The sequence below is a fragment of the Anopheles funestus genome, chromosome 2RL, assembly GCF_943734845.2.
Source record: "Anopheles funestus chromosome 2RL, idAnoFuneDA-416_04, whole genome shotgun sequence".
Lineage (NCBI taxonomy): Eukaryota > Metazoa > Arthropoda > Insecta > Diptera > Culicidae > Anopheles > Anopheles funestus.
The window spans coordinates 90,193,312-90,217,660 of NC_064598.1; the positions used below are offsets into that span (position 1 = coordinate 90,193,312).

Sequence of the window (24,349 nt, forward strand, 5' to 3'; positions counted from 1 at the left end):
CATCGGGATGGTTGTGGTGTGTTTTCGTGTTTGTGCATCGAACCAACCGAGAAGGATGCGCAAAACCGCCAACCCGGTGAAATAATCCAACCCGTTTGGCAGTGCGCGAAAGTTGTCTTTTAGCTGCACCCGAGTACATACGCGGATGGTTGGAACGTTTTACCTACAGTCGTTCGGTCGTCACCGTTTCCGGCGATACTAATATTTATTTACTAGACGAGGATGTACGGCAGCACCAATAAAGTGTGGTATCGAATGTGAAGGAAAAATATTACCTTTATTATGGAGTACCTAGCTGATTCTTAGCGGTCCGTGGTGGGTATTAATTTTACCTTCATAAAACATCATCATCACATTTTATTTTTCATTAACTTGCAAAAAGTTTCTAAAATCTACTCAACGAGGTGTCACATATCAGGCACTTCAAGTCATATTCGTTACAAACACTCAGCAAACCAATTGCTTGAAAATTCATCTACAACCTTAAGCTTCCATCACCGGATCACCACACACACCGCGCACTTGCACCGACCCTAATTGATACAAATCTTACACCATAAACCTTCAACACCGTCGCTATTTGTCAACGGCTAGCGCTGATCTTACTGCTGGTCGGAACGTGTCTTGCATTGCTGATTTATTTTTTGCTTGCATTAAAGTAAGCGGCAAAGCAATTAGTTGTTGCCACTGACAGAAGCAAAATCAATACGCCAGGTGCAATGAGCGAAAGAACCCGTGAGATGAAGTAATCGCAATGACTTGAAGTTTTGCTACATTTTCTAGGCTATTTTTCTTCGACAGAAAGTGATCGTGAGTGATTAGAAAGATGAAAAGGAAAGTAGAAGCCCCAAATCGATCGGAAAGCGTTGAATCGTCAAGCCAGGCTTCTTCTGCCCGTGTCAGTGAACGCTTCCCCCCTGACGACAGTTCAGGAGTACGTGTCAAATGTGATATTTCCGTGACATGATGATAAGCCTGTCGCCGCCCTGAGCAGCCCTGATTCAAGCAACGGATGGGGATGAATTATCTTCAACTGGAAAGTGCACGTGTAGCCGACGCTACAAGACAAACTGCCCAACAAAAGTTAGGTCTGTACAACGGGCGCTCTTGCCTTTTGGGAAACCGTAGCGAGGGAAGTCCGTAGTCCGTTTCACTTTCGTTTGATCGCTCGCAGCTTCGTTTGGTGGCGCCGGTATCGATTTCAGCGTGTGTAATGGCTTGTATCGATTTATTTATTTGCCGTTGTCGTCATGCATGAGCAATTTATATCTGCCAGCCGGTGGTGTGTACGTTGCGGCTTGTAGGCGAAAAAGGTTGATGGCGGTGGCGTACTGTACGGCGTAGCACAATCGTTAACCGTCGTTGCCGTTTGTCGGGTATTATCTGGAAGATTTTCGGTGTTTCGTACATGTCGAGCAAGCAATATCTGACCGAATGTTGATAAAGTTACTGAACCTTTTGCAAGCACGGTTAGCGTGTGGGAAAAGAAATAAAGCAACTTTACCCTCACAAAAACACGATGACTAATCATGGCTCCAGCAGAACACTGACTCCATTGAACGATCAATTAAATGATCGAAATAATCAGCAAACCATGTCATCAGCAGTGGTTGATATTTATGGCCACAAAGCTATTGACAAAAAAAATTCACATTGCTACTCACATGGTACACCACCGTGCTGAGACAAGTGGAAGCGGTCCGTACGGAAAACGTACGCCGGATGAAAAATTGAACTCCGAACAGCAAACCGATCCGTGTTGAATGTAATTGACTTCAACCGGGTCAGTGTGCATATTTAAATGTTGTGTTTTAAGACTGTTTAGTGGTGCAGCTGTCCATGTGTTTTGGTTCTGCACCTTCGCAAACAGTAATCGCTCGTACCGGTAATGGATTGACCACCGTGATCGGTTTTTTTTCGCATGCTCGGGGGTACGGAACGTTACGCAACAGCCCCGACAGCCCCGAATGGTATCGTTAATCCGGCAACTAATGATGTGACGCTAATGACTTTTTAGCTCTACTGCTTGCCATATCTGGTGGAAAGGTCTCTGCGAATGTAGGTTATTATATGTGTAATATACAGAACATCATAATGTCAATAATGCTATATGCACATTTCCTAGAAATAATTTGCTTTTTGTTTTGTAAATTGTAACCCCGTCACTACATGCTTAGCAATTGTTGCGTTTGCGAACGCGACAAAAGTAGCTCAATTTTCCAAAATAATTTGACGATGCTGGCGCGACTTCAAGGTTGTTTAACTTTTCTCGTGCAAGGTTTGTTTACATTTTTAATCGAGCCCGTAGCGATAAAACAATCTTAAAATAAATTGAATTACTTTAAACAATGAAATTTACAATTAGTAAAAAATTTATTGTTTTGATGAAGCAGATGAAAAAGGCAAGTTTTTTTAAGCCCAGTGACGATGTTTCAAAACAACGAACCATCAAGAAAGCTCATCGCCAGATGCTGCTGACTCCTGTGATACAAACAACGGAAGCTGCTAACACTATCGCAAAATTGCCCGTTTTGTTTTGTGTGTTTAGGGCTGAAAAATCTTGGAACAAATTTTACTAAATTTCCCAATATACAGTTAAGGCTATAACCTTAGATAACTTTCAAATTAAAAGATTTTTTTTATTATTATTTTTTTTATTAAAAGCAATATTTGAGTGGAAAGAAACTTATTTCAAAAAATTCGCATTAAAATAAATAATTTTTTTAAATTTTTCTAAATTTCCGCTGAAAAAAGCTGAAGCTATGGCATTAGTCAATTTTCATTTTTTTGAATTTTTCGATTTTTTTATTATTTTTCACTCTTTTTTTTATTTAAAGCATTACTTGAGTGAAATGAAACACATTGCAACCAATTGGCACTAAAATAAATCAATTTAATTTTTTTTGCAAAATTTCCCAAAAAAAACGCAAGGGGTACCCCTTATGAAATTTTCGAGTTGAAAATTTTTTTAAAATTTTTTTCTGATTTTTTATTATTTTTTTCATTTAAAGCATTATTTGAGTGAAAAGAAACACATTGCAACAAATTTGAATGAAAATATATCACATTTATAAATTTTGCTAAATTGCTGAAAAATGAGGAAAATTTTACATTTTCTCAAACAGGGTAAGGAACTTGGTACCTCGAATAACTTCTGGCACAGACATCTGAGGGCATGGCCGTCCAAGAAGAAAATATAGCCATTGATGCCACCTATCGACCACAGGTTAAAGATTGGCGATCCGTTGGATACCGACCGAGTTATAGGCAAAACTTGGCGCAAAAATGAGCCTTAGTCAATTTTCATTTTTTTGAATTTTTCGATTTTTTTGTTATTTTTCACTCTTTTTTTTATTTAAATCATTACTTGAGTGAAAAGAAACACATTGCAACCAATTGGCACTAAAATAAATCAATTTAATTTTTTTTGCAAAATTTCCCCAAAAAAATGGCAAGGGGTACCCCTTATGAAATTTTCGAGTTGAAAATTTTTTTAAAATTTTTTTCTGATTTTTTATTATTTTTTTCATTTAAAGCATTATTTGAGTGAAAAGAAACACATTGCAACAAATTTGAATGAAAATATATCACATTTATAAATTTTGCTAAATTGCTGAAAAATGAGGAAAATTTTACATTTTCTCAAACAGGGTAAGGAACTTGGTACCTCGAATAACTTCTGGCACAGACATCTGAGGGCATGGCCGTCCAAGAAGAAAATATAGCCATTGATGCCACCTATCGACCACAGGTTAAAGATTGGCGATCCGTTGGATACCGACCGAGTTATAGGCAAAACTTGGCGCAAAAATGAGGAAAATTTTACATTTTCTCAAACAGGGTAAGGAACTTGGTTCCTCGAATAACTTCCGGCACAGACATCTGAGGGCATGGCCGTCCAAGAAGAAAATGTAGCCATTGGTGCCATCTATCGACCACAGGTTAAAGATTGGCGATCCGTTGGATACCGACCGAGTTATAGGCAAAACTTGGCGCAAAAATGAGCCTTAGTCAATTTTCATTTTTTTGAATTTTTCGATTTTTTTGTTATTTTTCACTCTTTTTTTATTTAAATCATTACTTGAGTGAAAAGAAACACATTGCAACCAATTGGCACTAAAATAAATCAATTTAATTTATTTTGCAAAATTTCCCCAAAAAAATGGCAAGGGGTACCCCTTATGAAATTTTCGAGTTGAAAATTTTTTTTAAAATTTTTTTCTGATTTTTTATTATTTTTTTCATTTAAAGCATTATTTGAGTGAAAAGAAACACATTGCAACAAATTTGAATGAAAATATATCACATTTATAAATTTTGCTAAATTGCTGAAAAATGAGGAAAATTTTAAATTTTCTCAAACAGGGTAAGGAACTTGGTACCTCGAATAACTTCTGGCACAGACATCTGAGGGCATGGCCGTCCAAGAAGAAAATATAGCCATTGATGCCACCTATCGACCACAGGTTAAAGATTGGCGATCCGTTGGATACCGACCGAGTTATAGGCAAAACTTGGCGCAAAAATGAGGAAAATTTTACATTTTCTCAAACAGGGTAAGGAACTTGGTTCCTCGAATAACTTCCGGCACAGACATCTGAGGGCATGGCCGTCCAAGAAGAAAATGTAGCCATTGATGCCACCTATCGACCACAGGTTAAAGATTGGCGATCCGTTGGATACCGACCGAGTTATAGGCAAAACTTGGCGCAAAAATGAGGAAAATTTTACATTTTCTCAAACAGGGTAAGGAACTTGGTTCCTCGAATAACTTCCGGCACAGACATCTGAGGGCATGGCCGTCCAAGAAGAAAATGTAGCCATTGATGGCACCTATCGACCACAGGTTAAAGATTGGCGATCCGTTGGATACCGACCGAGTTATAGGCAAAACTTGGCGCAAAAATGAGGAAAATTTGACATTTTCTCAAACAGGGTAAGGAACTTGGTTCCTCGAATAACTTCCGGCACATACATCTAAGGGCATGGACGTCCAAGAAGAAAATGTAGCCATTGGTGCCATCTATCGACCACAGGTTAAAGATTGGCGATCCGTTGGATACCGATCGAGTTATAAGCAAAACTTGGCGCAAAAATGAGGAAAATTTTACATTTTCTCAAACAGGGTAAGGAACTTGGTTCGTCGAATAACTTCTGGCACATACATCTGAGGGCATGGCCGTCCAAGAAGAAAATGTAGCCATTGATGCCACCTATCGACCACAGGTTAAAGATTGGTGATCGATTGGATACCGATCGAGTTATAGGCAAAACTTGGCGCAAAAATGAGGAAAATTTGACATTTTTTCAAACAGGGTAAGGAACTTGGTTCGTCGAATAACTTCTGGCACATACATCTGAGGGCATGGCCGTCCAAGAAGAAAATGTAGCCATTGATGGCACCTATCGACCACAGGTTAAAGATTGGCGATCCGTTGGATACCGACCGAGTTATAGGCAAAACTTGGCGCAAAAATGAGCCTTAGTCAATTTTCATTTTTTTGAATTTTTCGATTTTTTTTATTATTTTTCACTCTTTTTTTTACTTAAATCATTACTTGAGTGAAAAGAAACACATTGCAACCAATTGGCACTAAAATAAATCAATTTAATTTTTTTTGCAAAATTTCCCAAAAAAATGGCAAGGGGTACCCCTTATGAAATTTTCGAGTTGAAAATTTTTTTAAAATTTTTTTCTGATTTTTTATTATTTTTTTCATTTAAAGCATTATTTGAGTGAAAAGAAACACATTGCAACAAATTTGAATGAAAATATATCACATTTATAAATTTTGCTAAACTGCTGAAAAATGAGGAAAATTTTACATTTTCTCAAACAGGGTAAGGAACTTGGTACCTCGAATAACTTCTGGCACAGACATCTGAGGGCATGGCCGTCCAAGAAGAAAATATAGCCATTGATGCCACCTATCGACCACAGGTTAAAGATTGGCGATCCGTTGGATACCGACCGAGTTATAGGCAAAACTTAGCGCAAAAATGAGCCTTAGTCAATTTTCATTTTTTTGAATTTTTCGATTTTTTTTATTATTTTTCACTCTTTTTTTTACTTAAATCATTACTTGAGTGAAAAGAAACACATTGCAACCAATTGGCACTAAAATAAATCAATTTAATTTTTTTTGCAAAATTTCCCAAAAAAATGGCAAGGGGTACCCCTTATGAAATTTTCGAGTTGAAAATTTTTTTAAAATTTTTTTCTGATTTTTTATTATTTTTTTCATTTAAAGCATTATTTGAGTGAAAAGAAACACATTGCAACAAATTTGAATGAAAATATATCACATTTATAAATTTTGCTAAATTGCTGAAAAATGAGGAAAATTTTACATTTTCTCAAACAGGGTAAGGAACTTGGTTCCTCGAATAACTTCCGGCACAGACATCTGAGGGCATGGCCGTCCAAGAAGAAAATATAGCCATTGATGGCACCTATCGACCACAGGTTAAAGATTGGCGATCCGTTGGATACCGACCGAGTTATAGGCAAAACTTGGCGCAAAAATGAGGAAAATTTGACATTTTTTCAAACAGGGTAAGGAACTTGGTTCCTCGAATAACTTCCGGCACAGACATCTGAGGGCATGGACGTCCAAGAAGAAAATGTAGCCATTGGTGCCACCTATCGACCACAGGTTAAAGATTGGTGATCGATTGGATACCGACCGAGTTATAGGCAAAACTTGGCGCAAAAATGAGGAAAATTTTACATTTTCTCAAACAGGGTAAGGAACTTGGTTCGTCGAATAACTTCTGGCACATACATCTGAGGGCATGACCGTCCAAGAAGAAAATGTAGTCATTGATGGCACCTATCGACCACAGGTTAAAGATTGGCGATCCGTTGGATACCGACCGAGTTATAGGCAAAACTTGGCGCAAAAATGAGCCTTAGTCAATTTTCATTTTTTTGAATTTTTCGATTTTTGTATTATTTTTCACTCTTTTTTTTATTTAAATCATTACTTGAGTGAAAAGAAACACATTGCAACCAATTTTCACTAAAATAAATCAATTTAATTTTTTTTGCAAAATTTCCCAAAAAAATGGCAAGGGGTACCCCTTATGAAATTTTCGAGTTGAAAATTTTTTTAAAATTTTTTTCTGATTTTTTATTATTTTTTTCATTTAAAGCATTATTTGAGTGAAAAGAAACACATTGCAACAAATTTGAATGAAAATATATCACATTTTTAAATTTTGCTAAATTGCTGAAAAATGAGGAAAATTTGACATTTTCTCAAACAGGGTAAGGAACTTGGTACCTCGAATAACTTCTGGCACAGACATCTGAGGGCATGGCCGTCCAAGAAGAAAATATAGCCATTGATGCCACCTATCGACCACAGGTTAAAGATTGGCGATCCGTTGGATACCGACCGAGTTATAGGCAAAACTTGGCGCAAAAATGAGGAAAATTTTACATTTTTTCAAACAGGGTAAGGAACTTGGTTCGTCGAATAACTTCTGGCACATACATCTGAGGGCATGGCCGTCCAAGAAGAAAATGTAGCCATTGATGGCACCTATCGACCACAGGTTAAAGATTGGCGATCCGTTGGATACCGACCGAGTTATAGGCAAAACTTGGCGCAAAAATGAGGAAAATTTTACATTTTCTCAAACAGGGTAAGGAACTTGGTTCCTCGAATAACTTCCGGCACAGACATCTGAGGGCATGGCCGTCCAAGAAGAAAATGTAGCCATTGGTGCCATCTATCGACCACAGGTTAAAGATTGGCGATCCGTTGGATACCGACCGAGTTATAGGCAAAACTTGGTGCAAAAATGAGGAAAATTTGACATTTTTTCAAACAGGGTAAGGAACTTGGTACCTCGAATAACTTCTGGCACAGACATCTGAGGGCATGGCCGTCCAAGAAGAAAATATAGCCATTGATGCCACCTATCGACCACAGGTTAAAGATTGGCGATCCGTTGGATACCGACCGAGTTATAGGCAAAACTTGGCGCAAAAATGAGGAAAATTTTACATTTTCTCAAACAGGGTAAGGAACTTGGTTCCTCGAATAACTTCCGGCACAGACATCTGAGGGCATGGCCGTCCAAGAAGAAAATGTAGCCATTGATGGCACCTATCGACCACAGGTTAAAGATTGGCGATCCGTTGGATACCGACCGAGTTATAGGCAAAACTTGGCGCAAAAATGAGGAAAATTTGACATTTTCTCAAACAGGGTAAGGAACTTGGTTCCTCGAATAACTTCCGGCACAGACATCTGAGGGCATGGCCGTCCAAGAAGAAAATGTAGCCATTGGTGCCATCTATCGACCACAGGTTAAAGATTGGCGATCCGTTGGATACCGACCGAGTTATAGGCAAAACTTGGCGCAAAAATGAGCCTTAGTCAATTTTCATTTTTTTGAATTTTTCGATTTTTGTATTATTTTTCACTCTTTTTTTTATTTAAATCATTACTTGAGTGAAAAGAAACACATTGCAACCAATTGGCACTAAAATAAATCAATTTAATTTTTTTTGCAAAATTTCCCAAAAAAATGGCAAGGGGTACCCCTTATGAAATTTTCGAGTTGAAATTTTTTTTAAAATTTTTTTCTGATTTTTTATTATTTTTTTCATTTAAAGCATTATTTGAGTGAAAAGAAACACATTGCAACAAATTTGAATGAAAATATATCACATTTATAAATTTTGCTAAATTGCTGAAAAATGAGGAAAATTTTACATTTTCTTAAACAGGGTAAGGAACTTGGTACCTCGAATAACTTCTGGCACAGACATCTGAGGGCATGGCCGTCCAAGAAGAAAATATAGCCATTGATGCCACCTATCGACCACAGGTTAAAGATTGGCGATCCGTTGGATACCGACCGAGTTATAGGCAAAACTTGGCGCAAAAATGAGCCTTAGTCAATTTTCATGTTTTTGAATTTTTCGATTTTTTTATTATTTTTCACTCTTTTTTTTATTTAAATCATTACTTGAGTGAAAAGAAACACATTACAACTAATTGGCACTAAAATAAATCAATTTAATTTTTTTTGCAAAATTTCCCAAAAAAATGGCAAGGGGTACCCCTTATGAAATTTTCGAGTTGAAATTTTTTTAAAATTTTTTTCTGATTTTTTATTATTTTTTTCATTTAAAGCATTATTTGAGTGAAAAGAAACACATTGCAACAAATTTGAATGAAAATATATCACATTTTTAAATTTTGCTACATTGCTCAAAAATGAGGAAAATTTTACATTTTCTCAAACAGGGTAAGGAACTTGGTACCTCGAATAACTTCTGGCACAGACATCTGAGGGCATGGCCGTCCAAGAAGAAAATATAGCCATTGATGCCACCTATCGACCACAGGTTAAAGATTGGCGATCCGTTGGATACCGACCGAGTTATAGGCAAAACTTGGCGCAAAAATGAGGAAAATTTTACATTTTCTCAAACAGGGTAAGGAACTTGGTTCCTCGAATAACTTCCGGCACAGACATCTGAGGGCATGGCCGTCCAAGAAGAAAATGTAGCCATTGATGGCACCTATCGACCACAGGTTAAAGATTGGCGATCCGTTGGATACCGGCGAGTTATAGGCAAAACTTGGCGCAAAAATGAGGAAAATTTTACATTTTCTCAAACAGGGTAAGGAACTTGGTTCCTCGAATAACTTCCGGCACAGACATCTGAGGGCATGGCCGTCCAAGAAGAAAATGTAGCCATTGGTGCCATCTATCGACCACAGGTTAAAGATTGGCGATCCGTTGGATACCGACCGAGTTATAGGCAAAACTTGGCGCAAAAATGAGCCTTAGTCAATTTTCATTTTTTTGAATTTTTCGATTTTTGTATTATTTTTCACTCTTTTTTTTATTTAAATCATTACTTGAGTGAAAAGAAACACATTGCAACCAATTGGCACTAAAATAAATCAATTTAATTTTTTTTGCAAAATTTCCCAAAAAAATGGCAAGGGGTACCCCTTATGAAATTTTCGAGTTGAAAATTTTTTTAAAATTTTTTTCTGATTTTTTATTATTTTTTTCATTTAAAGCATTATTTGAGTGAAAAGAAACACATTGCAACAAATTTGAATGAAAATATATCACATTTATAAATTTTGCTAAATTGCTGAAAAATGAGGAAAATTTTACATTTTCTTAAACAGGGTAAGGAACTTGGTACCTCGAATAACTTCTGGCACAGACATCTGAGGGCATGGCCGTCCAAGAAGAAAATATAGCCATTGATGCCACCTATCGACCACAGGTTAAAGATTGGCGATCCGTTGGATACCGACCGAGTTATAGGCAAAACTTGGCGCAAAAATGAGCCTTAGTCAATTTTCATTTTTTTGAATTTTTCGATTTTTGTATTATTTTTCACTCTTTTTTTTATTTAAATCATTACTTGAGTGAAAAGAAACACATTGCAACCAATTGGCACTAAAATAAATCAATTTAATTTTTTTTGCAAAATTTCCCAAAAAAATGGCAAGGGGTACCCCTTATGAAATTTTCGAGTTGAAAATTTTTTTAAAATTTTTTTCTGATTTTTTATTATTTTTTTCATTTAAAGCATTATTTGAGTGAAAAGAAACACATTGCAACAAATTTGAATGAAAATATATCACATTTATAAATTTTGCTAAATTGCTGAAAAATGAGGAAAATTTTACATTTTCTTAAACAGGGTAAGGAACTTGGTACCTCGAATAACTTCTGGCACAGACATCTGAGGGCATGGCCGTCCAAGAAGAAAATATAGCCATTGATGCCATCTATCGACCACAGGTTAAAGATTGGCGATCCGTTGGATACCGACCGAGTTATAGGCAAAACTTGGCGCAAAAATGAGGAAAATTTTACATTTTCTCAAACCGGGTAAGGAACTTGGTTCCTCGAATAACTTCCGGCACAGACATCTGAGGGCATGGACGTCCAAGAAGAAAATGTAGCCATTGGTGCCATCTATCGACCACAGGTTAAAGATTGGCGATCCGTTGGATACCGACCGAGTTATAGGCAAAACTTGGCGCAAAAATGAGCCTTAGTCAATTTTCATTTTTTTGAATTTTTCGATTTTTTTATTATTTTTCACTCTTTTTTTTATTTAAATCATTACTTGAGTGAAAAGAAACACATTGCAACCAATTGGCAATAAAATAAATCAATTTAATTTTTTTTGCAAAATTTCCCAAAAAAATGGCAAGGGGTACTCCTTATGAAATTTTCGAGTTGAAAATTTTTTTAAAATTTTTTTCTGATTTTTTATTATTTTTTTCATTTAAAGCATTATTTGAGTGAAAAGAAACACATTGCAACAAATTTGAATGAAAATATATCACATTTATAAATTTTGCTAAATTGCTGAAAAATGAGGAAAATTTTACATTTTCTCAAACAGGGTAAGGAACTTGGTACCTCGAATAACTTCTGGCACAGACATCTGAGGGCATGGCCGTCCAAGAAGAAAATATAGCCATTGACGCCACATACCGACCACAGGTTAAAGATTGGCGATTCGTTTTATACCCTTTGCTTTACCCTACCCCTATGAGCATTAGGAAATTTTCAAATTTTTAGGTTTTTTTTTGTTTTTTTAGTATTTTTTATTCTGTTTTTAATTTAACCATTTTTTGGGTGAAAAGAAACCTGTTTCTACCAATTCGCATTAAAGTAAATCAATCTATAAAATTTTGCTAAATTTCCTACGCAGGCTTATGCTATAGCCTTAGGAGATTTGTAAATTTAAAGAATTTTTTTACTGTTTTGGGACACTCAACCGATCTAATTTTTGATTTTGTATTTATTTTCCTTGTTATTGCCAGTAAAATCGAGCTATAATGACCGCCATTACAGAAAACTATCATGGCGTCAAGTCTAGCTTCGAATAGCGATTTTTCGCTGAAACAACACGTATAGCGACTTTTCGCAATTTTTTTTTAAATAAAGTTTCGCCAGAATATTTTGAGCCGCGTTCGCAAACGCGACAATTGCTACGCGTTTAGTGAAGGGGTAAGGGAAGAAAAAAGAATATTTCAAAAATTATTTCGCTCAACAACCTTACAGAGCTGACCGATAATAACCGTAACTCGTCACCAATTTCAGTAATTTAATTTGAATACATTCCCGGCTTCCTTTGTGGGCGGTCTTTTTTGCGGTAGGTAGTTTGAGAACAAAACCACAACAACAAAAAAATACGTGACGACTGCTAGAATGAATTTAAGAACAAAGCCCAAATGGCAACAAAAAAAAGCACCAAAACCCGTCCCCTGGGGCAGCTCCGTTCCGGTAGAGCGACCAATCGGACCGATTGTTGTTCCCTCGCAAATACGCACTAGCCACCAAGGAACGTGGGAAGTGCCCGAAACGAATTGCTTTATTTCGAACGCATCAGCCCGGTCACGAGCATTCCTTTGACGCGGATGGATGGAAAAACTTCAATTCCGGTGTCAAATCGGAAGCGACGAACCCCACCGTGCGTCCGAACGCACTTGGACGCCGAAAATACCGATGTCATCGTCGGGAGGAAGTTACTATTTAGAGATGTAAAAGTTTCAGGTGCTCGGGATTTTATTCTCATTCCCGACACCCTCCCCTTCCTTCTTCCTTCGGGGGGTTGAATTTTCTTCACGATCCTTTTCATTCTCAATTTTACGGTTCTGTGAACTACCGTACGCAAAACGCAATTGACTTCGGTTTTTGGTTCCCTCCGCTGCCCTTTTTTTTGGTCCATTAGCGTTTGCGCTTGCAGCTGTACACACGGGGCACACATTTCGCTACGGCCACCGTGGGAGGTTGAAAGGTATTACACCTATTGCGTTCTATTGTTTCTATACCCTTCCCACTCCATCCCTTCTCGGATTCCGTGTGCGATCGGGTAGCGTCGAAACGGACCGAAACAACCGATCGGTTCGATGATTCTTCCCTTTTGTATCGACACAGTTTCCGTTCACATCGCTCACCACAGGAACCGTGAATCGATCGATTTTCTAAGCCACGGGTCGGTGCGGCATTGAGCATTTGATAGGTCGAACAAACTGTCCGCATTCGAACCATAGTTTCGAAGCATAGTTTCGAACCGCCAAACGGGTTCAATTGCACATCCGTGCGCAAACCAGCACACGCATCCCACAGGGTGTCGCTTAATCCGATTGAGCTGCTCGCTGAAAGGCGATAGTCGGCTTACGCGGTCCCGAAACTGGCTCACCGTGGGACACCCATCGTTTGGGGTGCTTGTTGTGCCTTTGTTGTGCCAATTCTACCACCACACGAGCGCGGCGTGCGCGCTGACCCCATGTGCTCCAGTTCTGTGCACTGATTCCGTTCGACGTTTTCGGGCACGGGCTCCATCATACGACCGATATCTGTCCGTTTCGGTTATGAGTATGATTTGTTTTTTTTCGGTGTGTTTTATTGTCTGTCCATTGTGTGACGGGGGTGAAAAATTAGGGAGCGTGCGAGAAAGTGAGGTTTCATTTGTGTGTCATTTGAAGCAAAAACGTTTGCGTCAATCGTTAATGCTGGAAGGTGGGATAAGATTAAGCACCCTAGAGCTTTAAAGAGAAAACAATTCTTTGAATGAGATATATTCTTATACAGTTCAATCAATATAAAGATATATGATTTGTAATATTTGTTTTTAAATATATCGTCTACAGTATTGATTAAAAATGTTTTACGGAATCATTTTGCTGCCCAAGAGTAAGAGAAAAAAGCCAATTTTAGAACCATCGAATGATAAGCCCATGATCATGTTTGTTCGCATGTACCAAAATTGATCCTGTGATCCAGCCAAAGGTTGACAGGGCCGGTTGCTGTTGCTGATGATACCCTGGCATACAGGGACACCGTCACACACACACACGCATACCAAACCCACATACAAAAGCGTTCGCTCTGGTGACCTCACGCTGCTCACGCAACAACAGAAAACGCGGGCGAATACCGCGTGAGGTCGCGATCGGCAAAGATGTTTTATGAGGAATGTGTGCCCAGACACCACGGCTAGTGGAGTGATCCAAACCGAACGCGATGATCAATCGGATCGACGAACAAACAGACGGATGGATTGGAAAGGATAGTGCTGACTGTGTGTGTGTGCGTGTTTTTTTTTCATCTTCAACAACCCGTAGCACCTTCGAATGCCTAACCGAAGCTCGTTGCTCGGGAATCGGCAAAATCCAATTAATTTCTGACACGAGCATTTTCGCAAATATTCTAATCTATATGTCAAACCGCCCCAGTGGGGAGTGTGAAGAGCTGGCTCGTGGTTGTGCATATTCTGTGTGTGTTCGCTGCCCTCTTCATGCTCTTCCCGAGGGAGGCTCGTGTGCTGATTATGGTTAGTCGCCGAGGGTCGCCGATATCGCAACCATCTGATCGCGGATTCCACGGGCCATTGGGATGGCTTGGAACAGAACTTGGACCGAGAATGGAATGGTGGTCGGAAAGGATGATATTCAAAAATTGGATAATGTTTTCTTTTCTATTTCGCCAAAATGCCAATGAAATTGTACAACAATACAGCAACAATAAAAAAAAATACGCACTGTTTCCCAATCCGAAAACGAGATAATCCGATCAACAATCGATCGTTGCGTCGGTACGAGATTTGTTTTACGGTCGGGTTCTATCTGTTGTTTTCTTAAGTTTTTTTTTTTTTTTAATTTTTGCTTTCGCCTACCCTCGTAGCTCCTTTTCTAGTCACTGATCAGTCGTTGCGCTATGCGTCGTGTGCGCGTGATCACTTATGCTTATCTAGTTAGCACGTCTCGTCCCCCTTTTTTCACGTCTCGTTAGCTAAAAACCCGGACCCGGCCGTTGGGTTGGTGGGTGGCGCATGGGAAAAGGGAAAGAGGTGGACGCGTGATCTCGTGCAGGAAATTGAGTTCGTCGACACTTTTATTGGCGCAAGACAAGACTTGGTCGAGTGTGTGTGTGTGTGTATGTGCGCGTGGCGGCAAAAGACAGCGACAAGATGACGAGACACATCTTGGCATTTGTTTAGTGGTGAGTTTTGCACGCGCTTTGATGAGCAGCGTGTGGATCGTGTTGTAAAGCAGAATGAAAAACAAATAATCGAATTTAGGATAAAGTGCTTGCGAAGGCTATACATAAAACATAGGTAAAATGTGTGTATTTAAATTAAAAATAGAAAATTTTCTTGATAGCGAACAATTTTTTGACGTATTCTTTCCATGAAAGCAAAAAATTTTGTATTGCAAAATTCATAACGATTCTTTACAGCAAGCTGCCAACGTAGTTCACCATAACATAAGCGCTCTAGTAACAAAATAGACCAAACGCGGCGAAGCGTGCCAGTGAAATTAGGTACGAGATCTGCAGCGAACGCCCAGGCACAGGGCTAATCTGCCACCATCTCTCGCTGTATATTGCTCGGGCTCTCGATTCACGAAAGCGATCAATAGCAGCCAATCATTGTGCAACTGTGGCCACACCTTCCCGTTAGTCATCCGCAGCCTGAGGAACGGCCCCTTTATCCAGCCCGGAAACGTTTGGCTCCCGCATCGGCCCCAAAAAAACCGGGAACACTCGTACCTAATTCCCAAACACTTTCCAAAAAAAAACGTCCCGAAACAGCTCGACCTCATCATTTTCCATTCCAAAGTGAACACTAGCACACACACACGCCCGTACCAATCGTTTCTGATGGTTGCGCCTGATCGTTCAAACTTCATTCAGCTGGCTTGGTGTGGGGCTTTTTTTTGGGAGGTTTTGATTTGGTAGCGTTAAGCTCCATCCCTCACCAATCCCCTTTGACTGAAGGAAAGGAAAGGTGCTGAAAGCGCAAAACTCTAACCATGGTCACGTCCTGGCATCACTAGGAAGCGCTCTAGGTGCGAGCAAACTGGACATAAAATGGCACATTCCGAGGGTGCGCACATGGCTTAGAAACTGAAAGCGGGCAGAATCGAGCTTTTGGGGAGAAAATATTGGGCAATGGGGAGAGAAATAGGAAAGAAGTTATGTTTATTTTCTTTTCTCCAAAGCCATGTATGTGTATGTATGTGTAAAAATGTAATGGAAACAAATGCAGAACCGTCGATGGAGCGATGGATTATTCATGCTGCTCTTGAGCTTAAGATCGTTTTTTTTCTACACGTTCCACAACCATAGACGTCACGTCTTCTTCCCTTTGAAAGATTTCTCAACCCCTCCCCCCGACCTACCCCATTTTTGTTCAGCCGCTGCGGTTGGAGTGTTTGCACGTTTCGTTGATAGAGTGATCGGTGTGGAAAGGGCTTCCACAGCCGCCCCCCCGTTCTGGTTGTGCTCCCAAAAAACCACCGAAAATTCATAATAAAAGATGATAAATTATATCTCGTGTGCTGGTTGGGTGCCGACATCGGGAGTCCCGTGCCGGTTGTATAGCGGGTCTCGATAGGTACAGAAATGCTTTTCCATGCTCACAACATGACAAAACATAGCCTGCAAAGTGCACAATACTAACATCATTTGGTGGAGCAAGGCGGGAAAGGGGAAAAGGAGAGAAGATTAGAGGGAGCAGACGAGCATAGAGTGTTCATTTTGACAGAGTAAGCAAATCATGTTGAAGTGATTCGCATGCTGGCCAAGCAAGGAAATTGAGATACTAGACAGGATCTTTGGAAAGCTATAAACAATGTAATGAAAAGTGGATATCAGTTGGATAAAAGTATTGAAATTTAATACTCAGAGCACTATTATAGAAAAATGTACACTCAGAATACCATAACTAGAAGCCAGAAATGACAGGGATGATCTAGTGCAGTGCTCCCCAACCTTTTTAGTAGCGCGGACCACTTTTTGTTCGACATAAGTATATCGCGGCCCACATGAGACTCTAAGAACGGAAAATTTCTTCCGCGGACCACTTCTACATAAGCCACGGACCACAAGTGGTCCGCGGACCATAGGTTGAGGACCACTGACCTAGTGGATTGTCACGCCAAGCAAAAGAGCGAGAAGCTCTTCTGTCTTCTTATAAGTTCACTACACAATACACTAATAAGTTCTAAAGAAGATCATTTTCGTGGGTGTGTGATACTTCAACTAGCTCAATTATTGGATTGAAAATATTTTCACGAATATATTTTCACGAATATATTCGAAAATATTTTCACGAGAAAAAATACACATTAGTAGACATTAAAATCCGACTAGCTTGAGAGAAATCCTAGGAAGAATTAGAAAATAATTTTGAGCATTGGAGTCTCCAGAAGCCCATGGGTGCTAAGTAATACAAATTGCAGTATTTATAGCTCTCTGTAGTAATTTTGCGAAAAAAATACAACTTTCTACCTAGAATGAGTGTATACAGTATATATCAGTATCGTGAGTAAAAGCATGAGTAATCGAAAATTCTAAATCAAAGAAGTAGACAATGAACTTACACTTGAAAAATTTGAACGAATTCTTTGAGAAAGAGATTTGAGACATCTGCAAAAGTTTTCTTTTCTGCTATATTTTTTTTAAGTAACTATTTCTTGGAGTATTGATTTTGATGTTTCGAGCAGATTTCCCTGCGACTAAAAACATTGAAAAATTGTAACAAAAAAACAGATAATTCGAACATGAAGACTGCATATCTCTCCTTTTCTTTGCTCAATTATCTCTATTTGCTTCTATTCTTTGCAAACATTGAAAACGGTACGGCAAAACGGTATTAGAAACCACCAATTCCATAACCTAACTCAAATGTGCAAAACATGATTAGCTTTCTGTAGAACAATCCATTAATCATTTTGTGCTGGCCTTTACTGTGGCCTAGCTTTACAACAAACGACCCAACGTCACGTTCAGCTCCTGAGGGTTGGTTTTGTTTATTCAGTACTGATCCTCTCTTTTCGCTTCTCTTTTCTTCACTCTCTTTCTCTTCCTTTTTTTTTTGGTTGCTATATTTAGGCCACACGGAACCTGATGTCCTTTTTCGGTGGCGTTTGATCCTTCCGCTTCGATATGATTCGATGCACCACGGTTTTGTGTGTTGTGTTGGGCTTTCACGGATTAGCATCGCATCGACAGATGGTATCATTTTTCTTTTTGGTCGATCCTTTGGCGTAAGGAATCTTTGCAAATTAATTCACAACCTATTTTGTTCCCGGCATGGGCAGGTATACACGTTGTTTTGCAGAAGCAAACGTTAATAGCTTGCATTTCAACTGCAGGATGATCCAAATTCCTTTGACTGCAATTTCGAATAATTTTACGGTGTTTTAATTGTTGTGCTTTCACCACCATGAATCAGTCATCCTTCAAGGGTAGGAGTGGTAGAATGGAACATAAACGAAACACCGCGGTCAACCGAAATATACGCACACATGTCTAACCTTTCTTCCCGTCTGGAGGTCCCATCCTTCGGTGTACCGGGAGTGAAAATATCCGGTGGCCGCCACAGTGAATCCTGTCCCTCTGCGCCAACACTTTTCCCCCCTTCCCACCTCCACCTCATTCTGCTCCACAGGACTCAACGAAACAAAAATTCCACGAGGTGATTAATGGCCGTTTTCAATTTCTTCATTTCGACTTCGTTCCCGAAGGTGTTTCTCCCGCGTTTTCCGGCGACAGCCCGGGGTTCGGTTTCCGTTCTTACGGGGCCCGCTTATCTGCTGTGTATGTGTGTGTGTGTGTGTTGTGCGTATTTTTTGCCTCTTAATTTTTTCGCCTGCAACCGCCAGCGGCAACATGACTGACGTCCGGGCACCATCATTCTTTTTTCGATGGGTTTTTTTTACGAAATGTTTTGGCTGTGTGGTTTTTTGCTATTGCTGGTATGAAGTTACGAATGTGGTTTCAACGGTTTTCGTGTTGTTGTTGTTCACGTCAAACACAAAATCTGTACAATTCTTACAGCAGCGAGAATGAGAGACAAAAAAAAGGCAGAAATAGAAATTTAGTATTCACGTCATCCGAAGCGTGCTAGATTCGGTGCCATTTTCCTCTTTCACCGGTGGCTTTGCAGCTTTGTTTTGCAAGCTGGTAGCTAAAAGAAAACACACCTTTTCCCGACGGGTGTTGTGTTTTTTTTTGGCCCGATGCCGCCCGTTAAAATGATTTGTTTTTATTTTAATTGCTTCTTCCTCCCACTCGGGCACGGTTTCGGTTCATTATCTCGTTTTTATTTTTTTATTTTTTTTTTTTCGTTGCCTCTCGTACTTCTGCATACCTTCGCAGGCAAGCCTCGGGCAGACTGAAATCACCGCGCAAGAACGATCGACGCGTCCTCTTATCTATCTTTTTCCTGTATTTTTTTTTACTTGCCGAGCATTGCGTAAAATCACGATCGTTGCTTTCCTTTCCGGCCGGTTTCTGGGGCCTCTGTTCTGATGCTGGATCGGCCGGCGAATGCCCGAATTTTGTAATGTTGAAAGTTAAGGACGACACCTTAATTTTCGGTTTTAACCATTTCCAAGATTAGCTATTTTTCGCTTCCAGTTCAGCAATCCCTTCTTTGCCATCAGCTGGGGTTCTGCAGTTTTTGTCGTTGTTTTGTTTTTCACATTTATGTTGGAATAATATTCTCCCCAACCCCATACTTGGTTTACTTCCTCCTGCTGGAGGTCTTTATTGGTTGGTTCGCGCTAAGGTTTTTTTTAAAAAGCAGCAGAAGGGACCTTCACGCGGTCTACACGAAGGCCGTTTTGCTACCGTATTTTACCAAATTTTACCAACGCAACGGTTAAGCTTTTTTGGACCTTTTAATTTACTGGCGCTTCGGTTCAGAAAAAGCCCAGTGGCTTTTCTTTTTTTTCTGTTTGTTGTTCTCCTCGCTATTCTCGTTCTTCCACAACACAAGAACGCACGGCAGTTCGGTTTTGGAGTAGCTTTTTAGAAATTCCATATGCCGATCGCTTTTTCGAAAGATGAAGCAAACGAATCACATACAGCAGCAAAAAAAACGCCACATTTCGTCGCGAAACATAAATCGTGAGCGCAAGTTTTTCTCGTACGCGGCATATTTTTGCATGCCATCCCTATGCGGCTCTCCCTTGGTTTTGTTGTTGGTCGCAACTTTTGTGCGACCGATAAGAAAGTTGTTTTTGAGTTCGATTCGATGCCCATCGGTTTATTTGCGGATGGATGGATTTTTTTTCTCCTTTGTTTTCAATGGGAAACATTTTTTTTTTTTCAATTTTGAGATTCGGGAGCTTGATCCTTCCGTTGCTCTCTGCTACTGACGGTGAAAGCATTTCGCTGTACGCGTCGCGTATCGGACGGTTTTATCGGATTATTTCACCTGGTGTCATTAGTTAAGCTTGAATTCAATTTCAAAGTCGGTATCGGTTGGCCCGAATGTGGCCTGGGGTTGAGAAGAAAAAATTGGAAAATGCAAACCAAAAAAACTCGAAACGAGAAGGGTACAAACGTCCTGGTTTTGTCCCATTGCCAGACGTCCGTTTTGCTCATTTGTTGGCTTCCGGTGTCGAAAGTGGGGTTTTCTTTTTTTTTTTAATTGTTTTGTGTGCCAAAGTTCAAGCTTTAGACAGAGAAGTGGCCTTGTGCAATAGAAAAATTGAAGGAGGGAAATAGACATTCAAATTCATTGTGTTAGTATGATTTCGCTTAAACGTTTTATTTATTTGATAATGAAATGCAAGTTCAACCTTGATATGGGAAAGTTGAAAATCTCTCACACGACGATTGAATGAGACATTTTTGTAGCACAAACTCTCTTCATCGTGGAACAATTTCATTATGTTCTTCAATATTAAGTAAAGCGATTGAGAGCATTTTCAACGCCTTTTTCCTCGTGAAACAATGCTATCTAGCATTTTGGTTAATTTCCTGCGATAAGCTCAACGTTTTCTTCACCAAACAACATGCGGACTAAATGATGTGCTTGAGCGGAAAAGGCGAATGCATCTCAATTGTTGTGGCTCTAACAAAAAAAAAATCAAAAAAAAACGCAAGCAAGAGAAAGAAACGTTTATCTTTAACGTTTGCTTTTCACCGCTGGTCATTATTTCGTGTTATCTATTCGGTGCGTTTCGTTTGAAAGTGAAATGCAGCGCGAACAATGAAGCAAACAGTTGCACTTGACGCAACGTTTCTAGAGTTTTGTGTGTAAAAATTTGGCTTCCTTTTTTCAACTAATGCCAGGTTCCTCTTTCTGAGACTCGTTACAAAAGATGGAAAACAACAGCGAAAGCAAGTGCGAGATAACAAGCGCAATAAAAAAAACGAAGCGATTCTGCTCATATCTATCAAAACTGTATGCGGGGGGGAATCGGTAATAAATGTTTTAATTTCTTATCGTCGTTCCTGTCTGACCACAAGTGGACTGTGTGACGCAAGGCGAACGGTTTATAATGCGAAGGAAAATGAATGGCAGTCAGAAGGTTTCACACACCAAAAAAAAAGAACACCACGGGTGTCTTTGGCCGCTCTGGGTTTTTGTGGGTGAGAGCAGTGAATGTGCGCTCGACGAGAGGGAAACGGCAGAACGCATTGCATCGTGTGAAGAGACGAGGTATGGAAAGATTAACCAAATTTTCGTACGAACAGCGAACAACGCAACTAGAATAAGATCCGGAGCAGCAGCAGAGGGTCTGTGTGGTTGAATGGTTGAAGGAAGCCCAAAATTCCTCATCCCCATAGGACAGGGAAGAAAAACCGAAAAAAACCCGACCGTAAGAAAGTGTTGCAGCGGGCAAAGCGTCGGGCAAAAAGGAAACCGAACGTCAATCGATAGACTGACAGATCCGTCAAAAAAGGAAGGCAGACTACGGCGACGGACCGACGGGTTTGAAGGATGAAGTTTAAAATATGAAACTCGCAGATCGATGCGCGAGCGGAGTAAGGTGAAGCAAGTCCAGAGACAGAAGAAACATGACAAGACGAACCAAATACAGTGGAGTGACACATTAATGAAAATCCCAACAGGAGTTTGTAAGGTGGAAACCGAGTAAAACAAAACAGAACTAGTTGTTGTTGTTTTTTCCTTCCTTTAACCTCACCACGATGGACACACTTTGTTGGAGGTTTTTTTTTTGTTGGAACGGTTCCTAGAGACATACGGGAGACAGCGGGGACGATGTTCTATTTTGTGTAGATATTTTGTACGTACATCGTAACCCGCAGATATGCCCTCCACCCAACAAAGAAGGCCACTGGTGTCGATCGCATTTTGATCGACAGAGGTTTGATGTTTTTTTTCCTTCTTCTCTTTTCTCTCACTCGAATTCTGTGTGTGTGTGTGCGCGAGTTTGACAGGAACTCATATTTGACATTTTCCGCTTCTAATCACTTGTTCGGGTGGTTGTCAACCGTTGATCGGAAATGATGTCCGCCACGGGTAGCGGATCGGATCGTGGCCCGAGAAAGTTGATCCTGCCGTTCATACGAGCCGAACGGTCAAACATATGTCAGACGGTGAAGCGTATGCCGAATGGAATGTTCTCGTGGAACACCGAATTGTTTGATACACTTTTAGTTGTTGCTGTTATGTTTAAGGTTATGTTGCGTTTTGTATTTTGTTTCCCTATCTGTTACTTCCTCGCTTTTGTTGCCTGGAAGCGGGTCATCGGAGCCCGGAGCGAGATCGTCCATCAACCTGTGAAGCGCCAGACATCGGAGCGGTCAGAAAATGTGAATTTTGATTGCACGAGCAAATGGTTCAATGGTTTCGGTTTTTTTTTTTCACTATTTGCTTGAATAATTATTCCAAAATGCAGGCCCTTCCTTCATGCATCTTGGGTAGATGGTTTGGTTAAAAAAAAATAACAATACACACACAGCGACACACCACGAACGCTGGTGCAAAAGAGAAGCACGATAAAGATATTTGTCTTCACTGTCGAAAAAACAAATCACCCAGCGCCTGTCGTCTAATATTTTACATACACCGCTACTCGTCCACCATTTGCCACCATCATCTCATCAATGTGGGGTTTTGAGTTTTTTTTTTCTCTTCAGTTCAGGCTTCTCCGATGCCGATGGCCACTTCGAGGGGGCCACTACCACTTCTACCACCGTGTACCGTCGGTGGTGGAAAAAGGGGAGCTATTTTTCAAAATTCATAAGTACGCCACGGGTAGTGTGTACCACTGGCAACGATCGCACAGTTTCGGAGAAAACCCGCTTAGCACCGAAAAATGGCTCCTTCTAAGCTAAACCTAAAGGAAAGACGTGAAACAAAAAATAACAACGAAATTGAAATAAACAACAATAACAAGCAACTTTAAAGCTGAGAAAACCACCGCAACGGCAGCATCATCCGCAGCAAACACTTGATTGCAAGTCCGGAGCCTGATGTGAGGAAAGTTTCAAGGTTTGAAGAGTTCCCCTTTACGCGAGAACCGCTCCGGTCTTAGTCGTCATTGCGGACCGCGGTTCCGTTTCGTTGTCCGAAACTCGCAGAGGACGACAGGTTTCTCCTAATCCATCAAATTCAAGACGGGAGCCTTTTCGGTGCGATTGCTGCGTGTTAAACGAGGGTTAAATGCTTGTTTTTGTTATTTTTTTTTTCTTTCTTCTTCTCTTTCCACCCCCCTTTCCTATCCCACTGATAGCCCCGACTTCACCGTCACTGCCCCTTCCCACGCGTTTTCGTTTGTTTAAACTTCCTTCCAGCAAGCGGTTTGGCAGGCAAGCGTAGACCTTGGGATCCGGTGTAGAGTTTCTCAGGAATCGATCCTACTAATCCTCTAACCTGCTGCTAGTCAATCAGTCCTAGAGCGAGCAACTTGTCTGCTGATTAACGTTTCTGGGGAGGGAGTATGGGAGTTGGCGTTTTGGCTGCTCTGTTCTATTCCCGCACCACCAAATCGCTCCCCCTTACCAACCGAAAAGGTGAAGAAAAATGTGTTGTTTCTATTTTGTGTCCAACGTTCCGTGACACACATGTACAGAAGATTTAACTTTCTGGCAAAGAGTAACATTTTAGTAGCGGGAGAAAAAAAAAGTTTTAACATATTCTTCCTCAAAACAAAACAAAAAATACAAACACGCATCTTTACGTACAGAATGTTTGTAACACTACTCATGCTAAAAACGTGCTTAAACCCTCACGATAGTTTCGTTTCCACGCATCGCGACCGATCATAACATATTTTCGTCGCGATCGCTTCTATACACCGCATACATTCCCTGCCCAATGGTGTCCTCAATTTTTGCTGGCACGGTCACAGCAGCAGCAGCATCAGCACCAAACCTCTTCGCCAGTCACCCGATCGGCCATAGTCGGCGGGACAACTTTTCATTTTGCAGTTTTGACACTGTGCATAAATTAAAACGCGAACGGCGTACAGCACCCGAACAAAAGTATGGGAGAGGCGATTGATAGGAAGAGACGGGGGAAGGGGAACGGAGAGAAAGCGAAAGAGGGGCACCTTAAGCAGACGTT

General features: G+C 40.2%; 1 protein-coding gene and 1 long non-coding RNA gene across 6 annotated transcripts in view; one reads left to right on the forward strand and one right to left on the reverse strand.

Annotated features, from left to right (window-relative positions):
* LOC125765666 (uncharacterized) overlaps nt 1-24,349 on the forward strand; it is a 291,187-nt gene that overhangs the window by 34,560 nt on the left and 232,278 nt on the right. The window lies entirely within an intron of this gene.
* Nucleotides 2,922-11,516, reverse strand: LOC125765684 (uncharacterized). 5 transcript variants are annotated; one of them, XR_007418602.1, is made up of 6 exons: nt 10,258-11,516; nt 9,355-9,544; nt 8,118-8,307; nt 7,548-7,927; nt 4,834-5,213; nt 2,922-4,643 (listed from the first exon to the last, which is right to left on the reverse strand). It is a non-coding gene; the product is annotated as an uncharacterized LOC125765684 (long non-coding RNA). The 5 variants fall into 5 exon arrangements; XR_007418604.1 differs by lacking the exons at nt 7,548-7,927; nt 9,355-9,544; nt 10,258-11,516 and adding exons at nt 5,858-5,928; nt 6,454-7,357 and having other exon boundaries at nt 4,834-4,952; nt 8,118-8,752; XR_007418601.1 differs by lacking the exons at nt 9,355-9,544; nt 10,258-11,516 and adding an exon at nt 5,858-5,928 and having other exon boundaries at nt 4,834-4,952; nt 8,118-8,752.